This window comes from Halichoeres trimaculatus, unplaced genomic scaffold (assembly GCF_033239565.1).
Source record: "Halichoeres trimaculatus isolate MK-OKI-2021-1 unplaced genomic scaffold, fHalTri1.1 fHalTri1_scaffold_21, whole genome shotgun sequence".
Lineage (NCBI taxonomy): Eukaryota > Metazoa > Chordata > Actinopteri > Labriformes > Labridae > Halichoeres > Halichoeres trimaculatus.
In genome coordinates, this window is record NW_027437199.1 from 15,551,202 (window position 1) to 15,575,705 (window position 24,504).

Consider the following 24,504-nt stretch of genomic DNA (forward strand, 5'->3'; position numbering starts at 1 on the left):
AAATATGTCTGCAGGTATTTGTATCACTCCATCACCGTGGAGTAAATGATGATGTGACAGGCATGGATAACCCAGCAGACGTGACGTGACAGTGACTGTATGTGTGCATGTGTGTGTGTCTAAGTGTGTTTTAATGATGTTCTGAGAAACAGGCGATGTATGGTCGCCTCTGAGCGCGGATAAAACAGTTAAACACAGTAATTGCCATTTACTCTCAGCTGTGCTCGTGCTCTCGTGGGAGAGCTCAGCACTAAGTGTGCACTGCACACCAACACACACTAACACACACCCACACATGAACATACGTACACGTCTTATTTAAGAGGGACTGATTTTCTGAGGCAGCTGTGTGTCCTGGTTTTGAAAGGTTTGTTCCTGAACATGTATGCAGCCGCCTCTCCACCATGTGTCCACATGAGATGCTCTTGCAGTCATCATGAATATTACACTCTGGCCCCGGGCAGCTGAAAGTTTCTGGGTTACTTCATGGCTTCCTCCACATCTCTTGAAATAAAGGTCACAGTAACTAACATTTTTCATCTAACACTATCCTTTTCTCTAATTTTATTTAATCAATTTCTTTACAAAAAAATGTTTTCTCTTCATTTAACATTAATTTCTATGAAAGAGTTTTTGTGTAATTCTGCATGAGTAGAGGTGTGTTGTCTGATGTATAAATTAAGAGCACACAACTTCTCCTTCAGGTTCCTGAAACAACAGAGCAGTTACCCGCCTGCCAAGAATGAATGTGGGGTGCAGGGAGGGACATAAATGACCCATTGTGAGTGAGCCACTGTGTGTGTGTGCTCTAAATGTGTGTCTCTAAACCTACACATATTAACGTGGCTATGCTTCTTCATGCACACAGAGAAAGTATTTTGGTCGTGTTTAAACGTATGTATTTTTTGTCAAGCATGTGTCTGTATGTGTTCTGTGATTAAGTGATCTTTAAATTCCCCACAGAGAAATATAGAGAGCACTTCCTCTGAAAAACCCCCACAAAGGGGCCTTTGAAAAACCAATGTGCAAGTATGTGTGTGTTTTTGAGGCTGAGGGGGGTTGGTGGTGCTGATCTTGGACCCCGTGAACTCCTCTCAGCTGTGACCCACTGCCTTAGACACACATGTACATTGTATGTGTGTGTAAAGACATCATTATATGTGCTATTTAAAAGAAGTTTACTTTCATTTCAGCTTGTTCTTTCAGCTTTGAATCCCCAAAGCTCCAGAGGTATGCTTCTGTTGCCAGTTCTCACTTGTGACGGCAAGTATTTTCTTGGTTTGTGAGCATTAGTTCACTTTTACACAGCTGAACTAGCAGGAGACTTCAGATCTCTGCTGCTCGCTAATCTGCATAGAAGTTTCTACGCATTTTCCCTTGGTGCATTGAGTCACAATTTCCTCTGTAAACACAAGTTTATAAAGATGACCACGTGTGTGGAAGTCAAAACTGTTTGATAGTTGTGGTATACGCATGTCTTCTTGTGTCAGCATTAATTCCACTTCACATTTCTTTAGGTCCAAAACACAAAAACTCTTTATTTTAAGAAGTGTCACAATATTATCCAGAAGCTTCAGTAAATCAAATCTCATGTATGCTACAATACACGGACACGGTATAAAAACTGTGTGACTCCACTGCTGGCTATTGTTAAACTTACCCTTACGAAAGCAAAATATATTCCAGCATATTGGAAAATATCATGTTATATATTAGGTAATATATTCCCATATATGAGATTTAGTATTTATATTTTCCAATATATTGCAATATATGGAAAGCAGCAATCATTTGTATATTTTTCAATATACTGAAATATATTTCATGAATATATAATATATTGTATATATGCCCTCAATATATTATTCTATGTATATCATAATATATCAATAATTTATTACAATACATTTCAAAAATATATATTGATACATATATTTTTCTTTCATAAGGGTAACTGTGCAACTCTGCAACTGCGCACAAGCCACACCCCCATTGGTTCCCTCCCAATGCCACGGTAACTCACGTAAGCCCCAAAATCTACAGCCAAGCACCACACCAAGAAAAAGCTCAATCTGCATCAACAAAACCCACTCCTCATACGGAAAAACAACAATTACAAATCTATACTGAGAACAATATCAACATATTCATTATTTAACCACACTTAAATAACCAGAACTTGTCTCATACAACGTGTGTCTGCCACAAAAAGCCTGTCGTAGCTACTGAAGAATCACTCATTATTTAGTCAAGTTGTGTTAATGTCTCTTTAACCCTTTAAGTCCTGGCCTCTTTTTGGGGCCTCTGCTAGAGAAATGATGTAATTGAAAAGAGTGAAAAGGGAACACTAGTGAAATTTGTTCAGAGGTGTCAGTACTGGTATTTATGTCACGGGCTCAGAATAATAACTCAAGTATTCCGGAAAGTTTGGTTGAAGTGCGACCTGACGGTGTTTGTAGCCAAGTTTCTCTTGTTAAATGTGATGTGTCGCTGCAGAGTGACCTCAAAGTCACCCAATCGAGGGTTAAAGGGTTAAAGTCTAGAGACATAAACTGTGGAAGGACACCTGTGTGTTGCATCCACGAATCTTGCAAAAAAAAAAAGAAAAAAAAAGAAAAAAAAGTGTTGAGACCAACCAGAGCTAAAAATAGAAAAGAAAAAAAGATAATGCAGGAATTATGTGTCCAAGCATGACTCAAGCTTTCTGTGAAACCTGTCTCTTTTTAAATGGACCCCATGTTTTGCATTTGTCCAGGACTTTTAAGTCTTCTTGTCTATCTTCATTGCAAGTGGAGTCATGGGCATATTTATACAGAGCAGTCTAAACTGAATTGCTTTGAATATTATTGCACCAGAATCCTCATCTTCAAAACATACTACCATGTTGTTGACACAAACTTCAATATCTCTTTCTCCTGCCCTTCTCCACCCTATGTTCATCTGTATCTTCCTTCAGCTTCTCACATGAAAGGTTACAGCGGCTCCGTCCGTTTCCATAAAGCCAATGATAAGTAAAAGGTAGCCAGACAGACTGACAGACGGTTCCATAGATAGATGCTTTCCATTTTTTCCCCCGCAGATCAACACAGTACCACACACAGACAGACACACAGGGGGATTATTTGGGAAAATTCCAGGGCATTTGTTCCAGAGTGGCACCATGGGCCTCTGAACACCAGCGATTCAGCTAATGTCAATGTGTGAAAGCATCAATCTATCAACAAAACCCTACTTTGTAGGTCAAAAGGCTTTCAGCATGGTTGCAAAAGACAGAGGGGGGAAAAAAAGACAACGACTCTACATTTTACAGGCAAGTGAGAAAAAGAGCTGTGGAATGAGAGTGGAAGGAGAAAATTGTCATGGAAAGGCAAAGAAAAAGTGTAGAATAGAAAAATAATTCCCCATACAAGAGAATAATCAAGATGGTTATTTTCTGCTGGATGCCGCTGCTCCCTTGCATTATCAAAATTGATCATGACTGTAATTTTACAAGAGAAGAAACGGAGAAATGCGGAGGTACAGAAGGCCCTATTGTCAGACTGACACACATCAACGCGATGATATTGTAGCAGATAAGTGGCAATTTTGATGTTTACAAGAAGATTATTTTTTTCTCACTACGGGATGATGCCATTTTGTATCTTTTCAGGGACATTACCTGAAGAGAAGAGGATCTCAATGGTATAAATTTTCTTGGATATTGTTATTATAATGCTGATTCAATCCAAATACATACAAAGAAAAGCAGGAATTGTGAAAAAAATAATAATAATAGAAGGCAGAAGGAGTTCAAGACAAAAACTGTAGGAAGCAGCAATGAAATCTACAAATCTGACAATGACACAGTAAATACACGCTCAACAAAAGACAGATAAATAAAAGCGAACATTCATCAGACTCCAAAAGTGACGAGGCAGAAAAAGCTAAACTGGGATATTTCTGATTCATGCTGTCCTGCTCAGCTTGTTTTAGCTCACCATCTGCAAAAACATTCAGTTCAGTGTGACTAATTAATGACAGCCATGTTAGCAAACTCTGAGGCATGTTTATTCTAGCACAAGTTGTCACAGCGAAGTTAGCCTTTGTTAATGCTCACTCAGTTTACTGTGATTAACAACAGCTAGCTTTGCTAATTTGAAGGGATGTTAAGATTATTGTGAATAATATCAGCTAGCTTTGCCAATGTGTAGGGATAGTAACATTAATGTAATAAAAGCTAATTTAGCTAATATGTAGGATGGTAAGATTAATGTAATAACTGCTACCTTTGCAAATGTGTAGGGATGGTAAGATTAATGTAATAAAAGCGAGCTTAGCTAATGTGTAGAGATAGTAACATTCATGTAATAAAAGCTAATTTAGCTAATATGTAGGATGGTAAGATTAATGTAATAACTGCTACCTTTGCAAATGTGTAGGAAGGTAAGAATAATGAAGTAACAGAGAGCATTGCTATGGTGTAGGGATAGTAACATTAATGTAATAAAAGCTAACTTAGCTAATATGTAGGATGGTAAGATTAATGTAATAACTGCTAGCTTTGCAAATGTGTAGGGAAAGAAAGATAATCGTAATAACAGCTAGCTTTGCTAATGTGTGGGGATAGTAAGATTAATGTAATAACAGCTACCTTTGCAAATGTGTAGGATGGTAAGATTAATGTAATAACAGCGAGCTTAGCTAATGTGTAGAGATAGTAACATTAATGTAATCACAGCTAGCTTTGCTAATGTGTAGGGATAGTAAGATTAATGTAATAACAGCTAGCTTTGCTAATGTGTAGGATGGTAAGATTAATGTAATTACAGCTAGCTTTGCTAATGTTATGGAATGCTCAGTTTTTTGTTACCAATAGCAGCTAACTTTGCTAATTTTATCTAACACTGAGTGTGTGAAAAGTAACAACAGTTAGCTTTTTAAAGATAACAATGCTGGCTTTGAACAAAAAAAGGTTTTTTTGAGAACTAGCATTGCTAAGGTTAAGGGATGCTCAGTTTAATATGAGAAAAGAACCCCTTAGCTCATTTTAGGAGGAGCTGAGTTTATTGCTGCAAGTACTCTTTGTAATGGAAATACTATTACAGTTTTTAACCAGTAAAATTTTGATGATTTTGATGTCAAATTACAGTTTTCTTAAATGGTAAACATCACTTTGACACTCAAATGAACCCACGTGAAAACACAAACCTCTTTGCCCTCCAGAGGTGCACTATCTGCAGCAGGAAGTCCAACGCAGACACTTCCGTTTGGTCACAGGAACAATGACTATTGTCACAGTCTGCACCACTGATATGCCGTGACCTCACCTCCACGTCTGAGCTGACAATAAATCCTCCACCTTTAAATGGAACATGTGATGACAGATTAACAGGTGCCGGCGCCACAACCATAGAAAGAAAAAAGTGGCGACAGGGTAAAAACGGTAGAATACGTAAGATTTCTGAAAAGAATGCCAGCGTGAGGAACTGTATGGTTAAATGTTCTCACATTCTGATTCATAGTTTTATAACTCTCAGTGTTGCTTCCAATTTAGCAACTAACTCCAGGCACCAGGCTTGTGGTCAAAAAATGTAAGAAAACAATGTAGTCACTGTAACTTTCAAACACTGAGTTGTTTCAGATGACTCACATAACAACCAGGAGCTTCACAAGTACCTTTTGGAGCTGACGCACATTCCAGACTGCAAGAGTGAAAAGTCCTAACAGTCTTTACATTGTGACACTTATTTAAAAACAAAAACAACTGTTTCTCTCCTTTTAAGCAATTAACCAACAGAAAAGATTTTAAGGTGCTGAGAATTTGTCATTGGACGGACAAATTCTCTACTTTGTTAAACATCTAGCAAGCAAACTTTATATTTAATCTCTTTCTGGCTTTAATAATTTTACAAAAAGGAAAATCTGTGCTCACTTTTATGATATTAAACTCACACAGTATGCCCGCCTGTTGGACAAGTCAGCCATACGTCTTATTTAGTAGAACTTATAAAGGGTGATCCAGACTCAGTTTCAAGTGGGCACTGAGGATCAGATTCATCTCTATCATCTTGGCTGATCCAACCTTAGTTTTCCTTTGTAATTTGAAGGATACCATTGTTTTCACTTGTCCACAAATATCACAATAACGTCATCAGTGGGAGTTTAAATCATGACATAAAAATCTCACACAAGAAAACAACTTAGATGATCAACCAGAAACTACACATTTATTTTACAAAACAACCTAAAGATTCTGATGTGCTTTGTATGAAACAGATCGAGAAACTGTAGGTAGCATACTGAGAGGACATAAGAAAGAATGAGTGTTGTGTTCATTAATCAGCTGATGACACAGCTCGAGTGGCCGTAGTGAAGTGGGGAATAATGGAGCGCAACCAAACTCCCTTACCTTATGTTAAGCACGATCCTCGAGGGTGTTCGGAAAAGCTTCCAACATTAGACAGTGTTTTTTTTCTCTGTGACACAGTGTGTGTATGAGCTTGTGCGCTTGTGTGCTTGTGTATTTCAGCATCCCTTCGTCCCCATCTGTACGGAGCAGCTGCTGTCAGGACGCTTCTGGGGATTAGACGCCTCTCTAAAACACAATCTGCCTTTACCCCAGCACCATCCATTCAAGTCTTCTCCACCTTTCTACCTACTTCTCTCTGTCTTCCTGGTTTATATTTTGCTCCTCCTGCTGGTCTTTTATTTGCCTCCATGTTTGTATCCCTTCAACCTCCATGCCGCTGAGTAGGTATAAAGTATGTATTTGAAACCACAACACTCTAAAATAGGCTCATGGGCGACTTGGGCTGCATTAATGGGGGGACTCACACCAAACCTATCACTTTTATCCACTGTAAAGAATAAATCATATTGCCATGCATAATGGGAAAGTTATTGCTTTATGAAACAACAAACAACTGATTCTCCATGTTGTATTAATCTTACTGATATCATAAATTATATCAGTTAGCCTTAAATTAAATCAATACAACTCCAAAAAGTTTGGTACAGAGCTGCATAAATGTAACATTTAAGAATTCCTTGCAACTTTTGAACACCTAAAAAAAAAATAAAAACGAGGTGGACTGCCAGACTCCAGCTGCTGAAACTATTGTTGTCTTATCATCATCATCACCGCTGCGTCACCAGTGTTGTTACAGAACAGTCCGACTCCAACTGCTATGACTGACGCTTTCATCGCTACCCCTTTATTATCAACGTCATATGACTATGAATGGGCTGCATGGTGGTGCAGTGGTTGTAGCTGTGAGTGTGAGTGTGTGTTGGCCCTGTGATTGACTGGCGGTGACTAGTCCAGGGTGTACCCTGCCTCCCGCTGCAGCCACCTGTGACCCTGAACAAGGTAAGCAGTAGCAAATGGATGGATGAAAAATTATGAATACGAATATAAGACCTAAGTATTCAGATCAGCCTGTTAGCATTAATTGGAAGTTTCTACGAAGAGTATGCATACTTCCCCCTCCACTCTCTGTGTTGTATTCATACTTTTGTTGTCATTCATCCCTGCTCATCATCTCTCTCCAACCCAAACACTGTCTCAGCAGATATCATTCCAACGCGAGTCTGGTTCTGCTCAAGCTCTCTGCCTTTGAAATAAAGTATTTCTTTGCCACTACTAACTATCTAGATGCTACACATAGTGGGAAAAGATGAGATAAGTCTCCTGTTCCTGTCTTGTTGATAGGTTTATGTTGATGATTTATAACATTACCCAAGTGTAGACCAAGCAGCTGCTCCCATTCTTAAAAATGGAGCCCATGCAGAAGCACTAAAAACTGCAGCTATTCAAGTTACTGCTGTTACTGCTGTTTCTCAAGTGTGTTGAGATAATATTTGTTGTAATTTGGCACTATATAAATAAGGACTCATTGAATGATTGATTGATTGATTGATTGATTGATTGATTGATTGATTGATTGATTGATTGATTGGTAGGTAAGTTGGTTGGTTGGTTGGCTGATTGATCTTGATTGGTTGGTAGGTTGGTTGGTTAGTGGATTGATCTTGATTGGTTGGTAGGTTGGTAGGTTGGTTGATTGGTTGATTGATCTTAATTGGTTGGTAGGTTGGTTGGTTGGTTGATTGATCTTAATTGGTTGGTAGGTTGGTTGGTTGGTTGATTGATCTTGATTGGTTGGTAGGTTGGTATGGTTGATTGATGTTGATTGGTTGGTTGGTTGGTAAGTTAGTTGGTTGGTTGATTGATCTGATTGGTTGGTTGGTTGGTTGGTTGGTTGGTTGGTTGATCTTGATTGGTTCGTAGGTTGGTTGATTGAGCTTGATTGGTTGGTAGGTTGGTAAGTTAGTTGATTGATCTGATTGGTTGGTTGGTTGGTTGGTTGGTTGGTTGGTTGGTTGATTGATCTTAATTGGTTGGTAGGTTGGTTGATTGATCTTGGTAGGTTGGTTGATTGATCTTGATTGGTTGGTTGGTTGGTTGGTTGGTTGATTGAGCTTGATTGGTTGGCAGGTTGGTAAGTTAGTTGGTTGGTTGATTGATCTGATTGGTTGGTTGGTTGATTGGTAAGTTGGTTGGTCCAAATAAAAAAAACAGCTCTAGGCAAGTGGTCCACAAAAGTCACAACAGAACTGTACTCAGAATTAACAGATACACACCAATCAATACTCAAATTGTAAACAGACAAAATGAAATTTGAAATGTTTGTGTCATTTCCTGTTTGAATTTAACAGATGATAAAAAGCTACTGTACATTTGTTCTTTGAATGCAGAAATTATGTCATCAATTTGGAAAGAAGTAGATTTTCATTAGGACTGTTGGAAAGCTGGGCTCTGTGTGTGTAAGATGCACATTCACCGACAAAGAGTGCAATCTAAAACTACCTTTTGATTCCACCTTGAGAGTGGATTTGAAGGTTAAAGGCTGAGTTTATAGGAGAGTATTCATTATTTAAGCCTAATATTTTTGTTTTTTTTACATCTTGTTATATTTATCGAAAGTTGAATGTTTTTTGATCCCAAACAGCATGTTTAACAGGTAGTGACAAACTTATCTTTGCAACAAGGAAATGACGCTCAGTGCAACTTCAAGCAGAAATTTTAGGTAACATTTTTTCTCATTCCTTCTCATTCAACTAGATTTGGCTTCAACCTCTGTGGACCAATCATCTTGTCGCTGCCAAACAAAACTAAATCTATTCTCTTCTGTTCCACTTGCAGAATAAGTTTTAGCCACCCAAACCACCTTAAAAAATATCTCAACAGAATCCAGCTCCATCGCCAGAGACAAAGCACATTTCACGTACTCGGAATTTGTAAGTTAATTAAACATTCCCACATATTTCAACCGCCTGTAAAGTACAAAATTGTTGACTCATGGCTAAGTGTTTCCTGGCTAGCCAGCAAAAGAGTCAAATATTTCCCAGAGGTGTTGATTGAGGCTAAACTAGTGCTAAATGAGAATGCCTGGATGGACCCCTAAAAGGATTTTTAATTGTTGAAAAAAAAAAGGAAGAAAAAAAATTGAGACCAAAACTTGATTTTCTATTTTTATTTTTTTATTCTATTTTGTATTTATTTATTCATTTATTTATTTTCATTTATTTTATTTATTAATCTATGTATGTATGTAAGTATTTATTTTTGATACAGAAACTGTTTTCTTAATAATTCTTTAACCAACACATTGAGTGTTTATCTGTTTAAAAGCACTTAAGCATGCAATGTCTCTATTGCCCTATCAATAATTATCTCAAATTAGCCTCATATTCTGCCTGAGTTGATGGATGAATTGGCCAACTTAGAGTTGAATCCCTGTCTGGGCAGTTGCATTCCTGCAGTGTTCTCCCTACAGCGTTGGCACTCTCCAGGTACCCAGGATTCCTCCCACAATGTAAGAACCAGCTCCTCAGGCTGAGTGGTCACTCTAAGACTGCGCCCAATGACGGTTAGGATAGGCTCCGGTAACCCACAACCCCAAACGGGACAAGCTGTAAAGATATCGGATGGATGTTTGCAGTGTGCTGCCTCAAATGGCAAAAAAAGCAGGTGATGCTGCTTTAAAGTTTGCAAGTAAATACTCCCTCGAGACTGTTTTCTACTTTCATTCTGAATTGTGAGTGACAGTAAGTATGTAACTGAGTAAGAATTGGGTTTATGGGAAACTTCCTTGGATCCAAACCTGCTTAGAAAAAAAAAAAAAAAACATTTTAAACTGTTTATGTTTAGCTTCACACAAAACTAAGCTTGCTGAAACGTAGACAGCTAAACTGGAGCTGTTTAAGATCAAACAAATCCATGAATTCAAAGTCTATTCACATTTTTCTGACAAATTGAACTGCATTAGCTATTGAGTCACACACCTTAAAGTCTAGTGCATTGTTTGAACAAGAACAGGCCAATCAAAGACTATTCGAGTGAATCATGAGGATCCAGTTATATTCCTGTAACGGCTTTATGTAACAGTTCATTACACCTTCCAACAGCCTTTGGATCCATCTACTATGATTTGTATACTTAAGGATTTCTGATGTTTTATCTTAGCTATTTTTGTAGGACAAAAAAAAAGTAAAAGTAAAAACACTTCATGTGAAGATATGAGGTTTGTGTGGCCATGTCTGCTATGTGTGCGCAGAAATAATGTGCATGTTTATGAGGAAAAACTCTGCGTGACAGATAAAGAAGTAAATTGTGTGCATGCATGTGCATATGTGTGTGTGTAGTGTGTACGCGAATGGCTCGAGGGGTGAGTGAGTTTTATCCTACTGTCAGAGAGAATGTGTCAGATTTCTACTCCTTTGTTCCTTGTCGCCGAGTCTTGTCGTTACGTCTATCCATGTGTGTGTGTGTGTGTGTGTGTGTGTATGTGTGTTTGCCTGCCATCCCTGTCGGCTTTAGTTATTAGTCACTGGCTCTGTCGAGAGGCGCCTTTTTTCCAAATAGTTTTGAAGTCATAAATCCATAAGCAGACAGATGTAAGCTGGCGACCAAATACAGATATATATTAGGCATTCCCCTGGATCTAGCAAGCTGCTTGATGGGACATAAATGCAATCATATCCTTTCTCCCAAATCCCTCAGAGCTTTCACATTCTCCCTCCACCACTGCTCACTATTAAGATACAGATGCTCTTCCTGTATATGCTACACTAAGTCAGCTGAGATAATTCTCATGTATACCATATGTCTTCTCTTTAATTTTGATACACTGCATCTTCTCTGAATTGCTGATAAGACATTTGAGAGGAAAACAGCGAGCATTGTGGTCCAAAGCACCGTGTGGGCTGCAGCGCTGGATCGGATGCAAAGAAAAAAAAAGCAGACTGAAAGAGAAACTGAGTGATCACATTTTGAAATAGGTTATTTAGAGAAGCATATAACAATCAAAATGCAAACTGAGTTGATGCCTTTTTGTTTGTTTGTTTGGTTTTTTTTTGGAGGTAATCTGTCTGTGTGGGAGAATGGGAACAAGATGGGTTACATCCTGTCTGTCACCCAATATGTAAACCCTTTGAAATCATTATACTCCTATTACTGTAATTGAGTTTGAGAATAATACCAAATGCCTCAATAATACCAGATTATGAATTCATTATGATATGCTATAATAATGCTGGCCAGATGCTCTGTTTTGTCTGGCTTGCAAATGAAACTAATCCAAACTGGACATCTGACAATGGAGGTTTTCATTCAACCCCCAAATGACTTTGAACAGGTTTGGTTGCATTCATTTGCAAAAATGATAATTAAACTGGGGGGAAAAAAGCATGGGAAATCAAAGCTGGATGCAGTATTAATGCTACAGGTGGAAAAGAAATGAATAATTTTAGATCTGTGTTTCTGTGGTTGCATTTCAGGGCAGTATAATTTTATAGTTCAGTATTAAAACCAGAAAATGCTCATGTTAGTTTTTGAAAATGTCGCAATTGAAAGTGAAATTTAAAGTAACCTTATAGTTGTTATTCAAATCTACTTCTTTCTTTTTTTAATTATCCAAAACATCATGTTTTCATTTAACAACTGCAAAATCATCATATGCATCAAAGTACTTGTACCTCTCAAAGATTGTTTTTTATTTGTCTTACATTATGTAGGATTAACACAATGCAACATAAAAAAGCAGCATTATTATTACATGTGTATCAACTCATTAAAATATACTGATATTAGTTCAAGACTTTAAAAACTGCACAATTTCCCCAACTTTAGCAGTTCAGCTTTCTGGACCAAGATGGACATTAATGTGTAACAAAGAGCCTGATAATAATGACAGTACCAGAGTGTCTGCTTGCAGGCACACAGAGGTGCTTTTGGAACAGGAAGCACCGCCTTGACCCTTGCTTCCTCCATTGCGCCTTGTTTATGTTCCAACGACTTCCTGCATTTCTCTGTCATTTCTCAGGCTTGGAAAAGAGAGGCCAGCGGATGGATACATCATGATATATTTGTCTTGCAGAGCTTGTAACGTGTAGAAATAGCTACGTAAACCAAAGGGGGGAAGCTGCTTCCTAATAACCACAGCAGACTGCTGCGGTGGAACTGTAATGTGAGTTTGCAGTCACTAGAGGGTGGTTAAGCCTGAGCTTTGTGAGAAAGATTCATCTGAGGAGATACAGCGCACGACAAGAGGTAAGATTACAAACACTCTTGACAAAATGATCTCTGTGTGAAATATTCAGCTTGAGAAAACTATTTCTGATCATTTCTTTATATTTGCATCTTGAACCAAGAATATTCTCACTTGTGTTTGTTTCTTTTTTGATTCTCTACAACTTCTTTTATGCTTTGTATGACATTCATTTTCTGACAGATTGCTGTCAATGTGATTTTGTTTACATGTTAGATATTCATATTGCTACTATTTACACTGTGGACAGCAGCACAGCAAGGTCTATAACAATAATCCACAAAATTTGCACAAGTTCATCAATAAGCATCCTGTAATGGAAGCCTTTAAACAAGAGAAAGGCTGGAGTATCTCTGCAGACAGCTGACGTAAAGCTACTTGATCCCTGAGAGGTTCAAATTGCACTTTTATTAAAGATTAGTGAATTTATGCTCTGTTGGATTGATCTGACTTATCTTCTCATAGTTAAGCTTCAGTTTTAATCTTGAAGGACAAATTAATAGACATAAGTTGGATGGTTTTGCAATGGATTGATTGGCTGCAGTTTCAGCAGCTATTAGCGAACAGAGTCTGGTACATGCGTATGAGGGCTACACAATGTCATGGTTTGATCATTGGCGCTACTGTTCTAGGAAGATGGGGGGAGGACCCTGCCTTGTAGCCCCAGCAGGGTGTCATTTGGCCAGGCTCTTAAGCTTCAGGCCCCAGGGGTCTAGCACAGACTGCCAAATCCTGGGAAGGTGGCTGTACAACAAGCTAATCAAGAGTAAAACATGAGGTTCATTGTGTGTTTGTGTGTGTGTGTATGCGCCTTTTGTTCTTGATAATATCTAAAAAAACAGGCAGAAAATCATGAATCAGGCAACACTGACCATAGAAGATGCACGGCATTATCGAAATAAAACCCCTTTAACGTCATAAGAACCCGTGGTAACAGAGAGGTCAGAGACAGATTTGTGCTCAGAGAAAAAGAGGAAATTGACAAAAAGTCCTTTCTTTGAACAAGAAGTTTGCAAGTTATACTCGCAATGTGGCTGAGGCTTCATGGTTTCCTTCTCTTTTCTTTTCCCACTCACAACACAAACCCACAGCAACATCCATCAAACTGCACCGAGACACAGAGGGCTGCACATGATCTTGATTTGGAGCAACTTGAAACAAATTAGGGCATTTCTGATGCCTGGTTTTGAAGTAAAAAGACCAACACTGATTTTGGAAATGTTCCCAAACAAGCCCAAACCCTAAATCTCTCATGACTTAATTGCTCTATGTTGGAAAAAAAAGAGACAAGCATGTCATATAAGCATGAAGAGATGTAGGTCTGTGCTGCAGAATTAGACAAAGAGACGGGCTTGATGCCTGGATGGACACAAAGTCTCTGCTTTTGATTTCATTTCCATATTTCACTGAATCGACAAACTTTTCATGTGTAGTTTATAAATTTTCAAATAAAGTTGTTTTTAAACCAAACATAGTTAAACTCTAAATTTCAGAGCTGTCTCAAAACGATAACATCCTGTCCTCGATGATAGTAAATAACACACCAGTAAAGATGTGCTTTAATGACTTTGTTCCCAAAATATGACACCAAGCTCCATGCAGGCTGTTAGAAATAAAATTTTATATGAAAGTTGCGAATTTGTACCTCCTTGTTTGCTTGTTACTCAGCATAACATGAATTTGACGTTATATGAATCCACAAATTCATTCATAAGACTTGTAAGTTCTTGACCTGAGAATTCTCAGTTATTGCTGTCACTCAGCTTAAAGGAAAACAACTCACAACTTCTTTTTCTATGGGTTATTTTCATGATTTTCTTTTCTCAATTTGTATATAAATTTTCCATTTTAATAAACATAAATTCTTGAACACAACAACACAAATAACAACAAAGACCCCTTTTATCCCTCCCTCCTCCCACTCTTAATAAGATCTATGGTAAATAAAATAGATAATTAGTAAAATCAGTATGTTCTGATTAAGGTTATAATAGTTAACTAAAACAAAACTAAAAATGAAAACTAAAATTTAAAATACATTGCAGTTAACTCAAACTAATAAAAACTAAAAAGGAAAAAAAAACTGTATCCTGTGTTCACAAAACTAAAACTAACCAAAATTAAAGACAAAATGTCCTTAGTTATCGTTTTTCACAATGTTAATAGCCTAAAGGATTTGAATTAATCCGACACATTTTCCCAACCAATTTTACCGACAGTTTTCGACAGTTGTCAGTGCCCTACAGCACCATCATAGAAACGTACTGGGACGTGCTTGTTTACTGCACTGACTGGCTGTGCGCTGTGCTGCGACGAAACGTAGAGGAGCAATGAATCAGAGCATCTCTAACAGTTTAATTTCATGTGAGTCTGACTTAAATGTTACAGAGTCCAAGTTTCTTATTATTAAAGTTCATATTATATTGTTTTATACAATTTGTGTTCATATTTTTTGTTTGATTTATGTTAACATTATTTTTATATAATTTATGTTTATATTTTTTATATTAAGTTTATATTATTTTTAGGGATGCACAATATTGGATTTTTGCCGATATGCCGATATATGGAAACCCCTTTTGGCCAATAACGATACCGATAATCATAAGTTTGTTGTTTTTTCTACTGTAAAGAAAGCTAAGTCTATCCTGTACTGGCATTTATATGTTACTCTAATTGTGATAGTCTTATTTTTTTTAAGAAACACACATAAAACAAGACAAAAAACATTTGATTTTACCTTAAATGAGAAATGTATTATTTTTTCAAACTCAAGAAATTCAGTATTGAAATACAGAAAAATAATTTCTTTAGATCACATGAACTTTAAATGTACAATGCATTTTTAAACATAACCAAGTTGCATTTGATTATTTTAGAGCTACTGTAACAACCTGGTGACAGACACAGAGCTCTGCAGTGCAAATAAATGAAGTGCTACATTTTATTTAAGGAGCTTATTTTTCAGATGGAAAATAATAATAATCCTAACTGAATAGCACCTTATCGGCTGTGCATATCGGCAGAAATTTTCATATCTGCCGATACCGATAAACGTGTTTTTAAGCTTAAATCAGCCGATACCGATATTGTGCCGATAATATCGTGCATCCCTAATTATTTTCTTGTGTTTAAGGCAGTAGCCAACAGTTCAGTAACAGCATTGACTGAGCAGTGAGCACTATGTTGGACTTGAAAATAAACAGTATTACAAAATATTCACTCTGACCTTTTTGAATCCTGCACCTGGCTGATAAAAAAACAAAACAAAACAAAACTGAAACTTAACTGAAACTAAACTAAACTAAGCCTTGTTGCAAAAATCAAAATTAAATAAAAACTTGAATGCCCGCTCTAGCATACATACTCATAAATCGAGCATACATACCTTTCAAAGAATGTTAAAATGTTTATAGAAACATAAGTCCATATTTCGGTCACACTCTTCATTTTCATTTCTACTTCACAGTATTACTCTACCCTCAAAACTCATAGTAAATCCTTTGTGGTCATAAAGGCGGTGGCAACAGTCCCAGTTCTATGTGTTCGCACATTTAAGTTACTCATGAAGGTTAAGAAAGACGACCACATTGTGTAGAACTCCTCAACCTTTCCTCTTGCCATGTAAGTCAGTTTTTCCAGTGCCAGACTAGATGACAGCTCTGTAATCCATTGGCCAGTGGTAGGTCTCTGAATCTCCCTCCACTTCAAGGCAATTACACGTTTAGCTAACAAACAAAAATTAATTCGTTTACGTTCCTTTACAGTTGCTGGAAAATCCTCAGGGTACATGTACAACAAACATATCTTAGCTTCCAATGGAACAATCTTTTCCGTCAACTTTAAGATTAAGTCAAGAACCTCTTTCCAGAACGTCTGCTTCTACAGGTTAATTGAGCTTTTCCTGCAGTTGCAACTCTTTTGGGCATGGTTCTTCATGACTTAGAGATTATTTAAGGTAGATCACTATGAAAAAAAAAAAAAGCTCTTTTCTCACAGTGTAGCTGAGAACAATTCAAGTGGAAATTTCAACATTTTGAAAGTGCAGTAAACAGCAGGAGAGTCATACAGCAAAAGGAATACCCGAACAATTTCCCTCTAATAGTCAATGCATGCTGTCGGCTTAGGAGGGAAATGAACTCTTTTGGCAGAAAGTAAGAAACACGGTGCGGTAAAATAAAAGGGAGAAATGTGCCAATTGATGACATTTCCCATGGGACATTGTAAGATATAGCTCATGCTGTGGCTACAGTGAAGACTTTGATCAATCTTTATGAGAAATATTCCTGAATGTGCTCAACAAACTGGCAAAGATAAGGACCCTGACCCTTTATATTAAAGGTGCAAGTGTCTATAAAGGATAGCAGAAGCCAGTCTGTGCTCTTTATTTCACTTTATCATCACAACTGACCATAATACTCAGTTAGGACAGATATATTTCAATCACACACAAACATACTCATACACACACACACACACACACACACACACACACACACACACACACACATAGGGAGGGGTTGAGAGTAAGGGAAGCTTGGAGAGAAAGAGTGGCACAAGGCAGAGAGCAGCGAGTGCTCCCTGTGCTACCTAGCTGCTAAACTCTGAAGAGAGGATAGTGAATTTGGAGTGACATCCCAGTTATTGCTCATGACATTTGTGCATCGTCCAGGCGCATATGCGCAGCAAAAGCCGCACCTTAGGGAGGTTGTGTGTGTGTGTGTGTGTGTGTGTGTGTGTGTGTGTGTGTGTGTGTGTGTGTGTGTGTGTGTGTGATTGTGCACTGATGAGCTAAGCGCAGCTGAGGACAGTGAGTGAATGAATAATAAAGTGTGTCAAACCTGACCTATGCGGTCATTTTATTTAGACATTCTCTCATCTGACCACCACCCTCCTCTTCATCTCCACACACACACACACACACACACACACACACACACACGCACAAACACGCCTCTTGTGTGACCTAACTTTAGAATGACAAGATGCCAATGAGTGCCTTTGTTTCCCCTCTCCAGCTTTAGCCTACAGTAACTATTGAACTGTGAAAGTGAGTTGGACAGGGATCAGCCATATAATATAGTTTTGACAGCCATTGAAGCACATCCGCTCTGCCCCCACGCTCGTGCTGATTGCCCCTGAGCCCTTTTTCTCCTCTGCACAGCCATACTATGGCATTTACAAGGTACAGTGGGCAGCAAAATGCTCATTAGAAACGAGTAAACACACATGGATGGAGAGAGAGGTACAGTGAGCGAAGCTGAAGGAGAATTATTTCATACGGTTGAGTGAAACAGTGATGTGCTGGTAAATAAAAGCTTGGTAAACAATCATTTGTAGCTGGTGAGCATTACAAGGCAAACACTGTGTATGCAACTAAACGATCAACCATCTTGCCTTGCTATAATGCAATATGTATTCCATCACTTTAGACTAAAATAAGAGTTTAACCTTAGAGAAAATTTATTCTTATAAACATTCTTATGTGGAATATAGTTCAATGGCATAAGAAAAGTCGTTCTGCGCAAAAAACACCTCTGTATGTTATTTTTCTTTCTTTCAAGAAAATTCATGTTGCTAATTTTTTCAATAGTTTTCTCCAAAATATCTCATGTCATATTTAACCATGGCATGAAGAGACCTTTTTGTTAGTCTTGAGGACCTATGTGTACAAAACATGATCTGTCTTGTTGCGACTTTTTTCAAGAAACTTGGCCATTTACCCTAAATTCATTAATTTTTTTTGCTTATGTCTAAAACACAGACTGTATAAAACATAGACGTAGTCTCCCCAACGTCACCCGTCTGTTTCTGAAATGGAAAATGAAGCACATCGGCTATAGAGACCATATTGGTAGTACCAAGGGCTTCACGTACAACTCAAGGGGCAACATCTGGTTAGTAAGAATGAAGCCTATGTGGAAGTGCAAAAAGTTGCTGTTCATTGAGAATCTGCTTGAAAGACTGGAAGTCACGTACACACCCACCCATAAAAACAGACTTTTACGACATTAAAAAGTATATTTACAGCCTGGTTCAAAAAACCTCTTGGGTCTAAAATGCTGATTTCACCATCGGCACACTGTATGGTGAGTTAATTTTTTCTACCTATGTGGTTTTAGAAGTTAGGTCGTTTGATTGTCCAATCAGAGGCACAGCTCAGGTTACGTGACTGATGGGCGCCCTGTAGCTGTCAGAAGAAAAACTCACAGCTGGTGTCATTGCGAATGTGGCTGCGTCTGTGGATTGGCTTCATTTCATAGTTTCGGGTGACATTGCGGAGGCTACGTCCATGTTTTATACAGTCTGTGGTACAACTATAGGGCGCCTGTCAGTCATGTGACCTGAGCTGTGCCTCTGATTTGGCTAGCTAGCAATCTTAATATCCTCTGAACTGCAGAATTAGAAATAGATTTCCCTCCCATACAGTGTGCCGATAGTTAAATTAGTGACCTCAGGCAGGAGGCGTTTTTATTTTTCTGTAAATAGGTTAATTTTTGACGTGAAAACAGCTTTTTTTTGGCTTGGTGTGTATGTGACTTTTGGTACTTCCGGAGCCAGCCTCAAGCGAACACTTGAGAAACAGCAGATTTCAGCACTTCTGCATTGTCTCATATTCTTAGACCGGAGGTATCTGCTTGGTCTAAAACCATTGATTCTTTTATTATTATTTTTTTTAACAGGTAGGATATTTTTTATTTATTTATTTTTATTTTTTAACAATTTATGGGGCATATTAAGACATATTTGAAATTTGGGCAAAGATGCAAAGTAAGAACATTTTAAATCCTTTAAAATATATACCTCTTATACCCCTGTGTGCATAAAACAGAGAAAAATGGAAGAAAATTTTAGAGATCAGATACACTGATTAAGTCGGATAATTTTGAATGTTAACTGGAATTATAAAATTTGGAAAACTCAAGTTTTATGTAGGTAAACTGAAGATATTTTTAAAACAAATGTGTATTCAATAAGTACTATAATACCATAACTCAATCCTACTTACACTACTCTAACACTAAATATCTATCAGAACATGTATAAAAACCTTAAGTGTAAAATATATGTTATGTTGATACATTCTCTATGGTTTCACCTGTCTGTTGATCAATACAAAGTTTTGAAGCTGAAATTAGAAGGAGGCGGGCTTTGTGTGACTGACAGCAATCAGCCCAATGAGGTAAAGGGCGGACACCGCACCAGACGTTAGCAAGCAGGACTGTACAGCACGTATAGCATGAAAGTTTCAGGATTTGAGAAAGCACGTGTCTCTCGGAGTTATGACTTCACACACACAGAGGTAAGTAAATCATACAGAAAAGAAAGAAAAGAAGAGGCTTACCTAACTCTGCATGTGGGATCAAAGCTGTGGGTGGGTAACAGCAAAGACTAGCCTGTAAGTCTGGAATATGTTGCTCCACTAGGTTTCGTTTTCATTTTTTCAAACAGGAACACATGCTAGGCCACATGGCTTCGGTGGTAGACAGCAAAAGTTGAGTTTACAGCAAATTGTGCACAAGCTACTGCAGATACCACTTCCATCCTCTTGACTCATGGCCTGGCTGCGCTCATTACGTTAGTTTGTTGTCATCGTCAACCTGCATGTGATCTGGTTTTGACACGGTTTGTTTTATTTTGAAAGCCATCGGCCATTTTTACGTGGTTTTTCATCGGACTTCCTGTCTCCACAGACGCATCATCAGACACATCTGGGGTACTTTGGCTGTCACACATGTGAGATTCATACGATAACACTGCAATGAGTACAACAGTGAAACTGGTTGTCAGTTTTTAAAGTTAAGCATGAGAAGACACATTTGTTGTGCCTAGAAATCAGCTGAAATCTCGCACTGCTCAACTTAGCTGCAAAACCAGTGAATTCAACAGGGATTAGCAGAGATAAAGGAAATTGTAAAAATAATTTTAAGAATATGTCTACGCTTATCCTGCTCAGCTCTGGTTTGAAACTTAAATAGACATACTGAGACTTGTCATGGGATTTGAGTGAAACCCTATGCCCATGGCCAGATCAATTAATGACAACTGTGTGTGTACATCCCTTTTCCAACCTTATCCATGTTTGATAAATGAGGGCTAACTATGTGGCACCAAGTTCCCTTCAAAAGTTAATATCTTTACCTTTTGTTAGTATGAATTGTTATTTGTTTTATATGTAAATATTAACAAATACTAGGGCTGGGAGTGAAATGCATTAATTAAAATTAATTAATTGCAGAAAAGAATTGCATTTAAAGACTGACACATTATAGGGCAGTTAATTGTTAAACTCCAGACAAAACATAATGTTTCGGTACCGGTACTCAGCGGTACCGATTTTCAGTACTTTTTTGTGTTTTTGTGGTAAAAAATACTAATTTGTTTAGAAATAAAATACTTATATATTTTTTTTTGACTACACATATTTATTCTTCATTAAATAACCTTGTAATGCTGTGTTCATGTCCAGCATGGAAAACTGGCTACCCTTCCACTCCCTCACAGTCACATGTATGCATTTAGGTACCTAAACATGGTACCTTTTGATTTTACATGAACCAGTACCCGGTACTTTTGACAGAATTCGGTCGGTACCTATAAAAGTACCTGATTCGGTACCCATCCCTAATTTGGATATTACAGCGCATCGCGGCACAGTGGAAGGAAAAGTTAAGCTAAAAAAAAAAATGTATCAAATTTTGCGAAGAGCATTGTTGGTATCAGTATTGATTAATTCTTGTGTGATGAGATTGGAAGTTAAGTTTCAGTTTCTCTTCTCCATGTGCGCTCCCCTCACTCACTTCACTCATGCGCACGCCTCCTCCCCTCTACTGTGAGTGTTGCTGTGAGGATGGCACAGAAGAGCGCTGTTTGGGGTTATTCTGCAGTAGCTAGATGAAATACTGAGGCTTCTGTTTGTTGCAGAAAACAAAAAAAGGCAAAAGAGGGGAGGAAGAGAATCCTCAACGTACAACAAGACTCCAGGCCGAGTTCTTTTCAGCTTGGCCAACAGTATCCAGGTAGCTGATTAACAACATACTTATTATTTTTTCATGCATTCCAATGGTTTCTCACAGTTTTGAGGTATTTCTGTAAGAGCAGGTGTCGCTGATGAAAGTTGGATCAATTTTCAGATGTTTGAAGATGGTGACCTTAGCTGTTTGTGGCAGTTTGTGGCTCTTTGGTGGTTCCTGTCTTGTAGAACAGACAAGTAGTCGTCTTTTTTCCAAATTACCTTAGCTTTGTGTATTGTCCCCAAACCTTTGTGTGTGTGTTTGTGTGTGTGTGTGTTTGTGTGTGCATCCATGTGTGTGTTATATGAAGTGAAGTGAAGAGAGAGAGCAGGAAAGAGGTGGAGTGGCAAGAGAGACACAGAGAAGTGACACAAATCAATGTGAGCACCCAAACCTCAATCAGCGGCAGCAGCAGCAGTAGGAGCAGCCTCCCCGACCTTCATCACCTCTCTGGCTTTACCTGGAAGATGGAGGCAGAGTTATAAGAAACCTGGCATCCGGTAAGTCTGAGCAGAAACAGAAATGCCTTTCACCATTCATGTTTCTGGGGAAGCGATGGCAACGAGGGTGCAATAGTTGTGTGACTCGGCTCTCCAGTGTGCGGGGCACACAGAGCAGGGCAGACAGTTGTGGCTGAGCACCTATTTCTGTTTTTTTTCTAGTGTGTGTGTGTGTGTGTGTGTGTGTGTGTGTGTTTCGACTTCGCTCCGCTTACCCTTCCAATGCTGCTGCTTCTGCAAGAGTAAGAATAATGCCACTGCTGGTGCTCCTCCATTCATATGTTTAAAACCTGCTGGGGATTAGGGATTGGGTTGAAGGAAGCTATTTTTTTCCGCCTATCACCACCTTCCTTTCTGAAAGCAGAGAGAGCAGCTGAATGAGTAGGGGAGAGAAAGTGGGAGCGGACTGATGTAGTAGAGATGTTGTCACTTTAATATTTGTGTTAAGTAAGTGGGTTTTTCTCTGATAATCATTGGTTTTTGCGGAGTATCCCTTTTCATTCCTGAGTTCACAGAAACTTTCAGGAGTTTAGGAAATGTCAGTGTTGTGAGGTGTCCACATGTATCTTCTAATTTCAACACTCGTCACATTTTGAGTTTTGAAAAACTTGAGGTCTTTACTGGACTTTAAGGATGAACCAAAAAGTTTGAATGAAGATTGATTTTTCAAGCTGAAGTTAAACAAAGGTAACTGTCCTTATGTTGATATTTCAGCAGGATTTCGCATCAGCAAAGTTTTTTTTTGTTTGTATCAATTTCAGAAAAGCCCCTGGTTTCTGTTTCCATTCCATGTGAAGTACTTTGCATTCTCTTTTTGGTCTAATTGTGCGTGATATGTATCAGGTAGAGAAAAGAAACCTGTCTAAGCTGTCCTTGAATTTTGTGCTCTACTTTTACATCATTACAATTGTTCATTTGCAAAGCTGAGACAAAGCAGGAGTGCAGATTTCTTATTGAAAAACTAAAAAACTAAAAACCAACATTAACAGCTAAAGTTATGTTTTTTAAGTTTTAACTTTCCAAAAGTTGCTTTAAGTTCTTTTCTTAAAGGATGTCTCTGGTCACTTTTTTAAAATTCAGTGATCTTTGCTTCAGTTATCATAACTTTTGCACAGATAAAACCATTTTCTTCATATAGACCATCAACAAGTTCAATCTTTGAAATGTTCATTATCTTTAGGTCTGCAAATTTGTCAACCAAAGATTTTCTTTACTTTGTCTTTTTACATCAATATATAATCATGTAAGCAGAGCAGTTATGGATATGTATGCCTACATGTGTCACATTTCAGTTTGAGATTTTTCCAGCAATTCAAGCAACACAGCATTTTTTTTTATGCAAATGCTAACACCAGTTTCTCACTTTCTGTGACACTAGTCTTATTTTACATTAGTGCTGCCCTTTATTCAAGCACTTAGCAAACGACTGCTGTGCATACAGAGTCTGTGAGTAACCTACCTGTAAACATGCATGCCAGGCTGCCCCTGTGCACACTCTGGCATGTCGCTAGCAGCTTAATGCTCAGTTGCGCAAGCTAGCTTTTAGTTCCCTGTCATTAACTGCGCATGGTTTCAATCCTGCTGGTCAGTGTGATCACAGCAGATTTTTAAAGCAGTGAATGTGCCAGAAAGGTGGTGTTGAGTAAATTAATGAATGGCTGCCTCTCTTAAGGCTGACAAATACTAAACAAAACTGTTCACCACAGCTTTAGTTAAGCTCTTCTATGAACTGCATACAACATTAGCATTGAAAGCACATTAGACTGCCGTCAGTCTTTTAAACAAATGTCTTATTTTGTCATCGGTATAATTGGTTACTGCATACCAAAACTTTGTATGAGTGGCTTATAACCTTTAATGAAGGTTCATAGACTGTATAATTAATGGATGTAGTCTCCCCAATGTCACCCGTCTGTTTCTGAAATGGAAAATGAAGCAGATCGGCTATTGCGGCCATATTGAGAGTGGCAAGGGTTTTGCATACAGCTTTAGGTCGCCTGTCAGTCATGTGACCTGAGCTGTGCCTCTGATTAGGCGAGCTTGCGATCTTAATATCCTCTGAACAGCCGAGTTAAAAAAAAAAAAAAACACTTCTTGCACTTCCACATTGTCTCATAGTCTTTCAAGGACCCACTTTCGAAAAAGAAAGCATTATTTTCATAATAATGAGGTTAGTATTGAAATCACCCAGGACACATCCTTTAAGCATCAGGCTCTCCTCTGGCCCTTCCTCTCTAACAAGTCTGGTGTCCTGCCAGCTCATACCTGCCTTTGTTACTGGAGAACTGTGTGTATAGATGTGTGACTTTGTAACTTCAGATGTAGGGAGCTACTTCAACTGTGTCCTACTCATTAAGAGTTTCAATGCAAACCTGCTTCCTTTGTTCAGTGACCACTGGA

General features: G+C 38.2%; 1 long non-coding RNA gene across 1 annotated transcript in view; it reads left to right on the top strand.

Annotated features, from left to right (window-relative positions):
- The first annotated feature begins 19,848 nt into the window (after positions 1–19,848).
- The window catches only part of LOC141810485 (uncharacterized), a 54,720-nt gene continuing 50,064 nt past the window's right edge, over positions 19,849–24,504 (top strand). The window contains exons 1-3 of the long non-coding RNA XR_012600111.1: positions 19,849–19,893; positions 21,516–21,610; positions 21,915–22,104. This is a non-coding gene — a long non-coding RNA (uncharacterized LOC141810485). The remainder of the gene's footprint in view (positions 19,894–21,515; positions 21,611–21,914; positions 22,105–24,504) is intronic.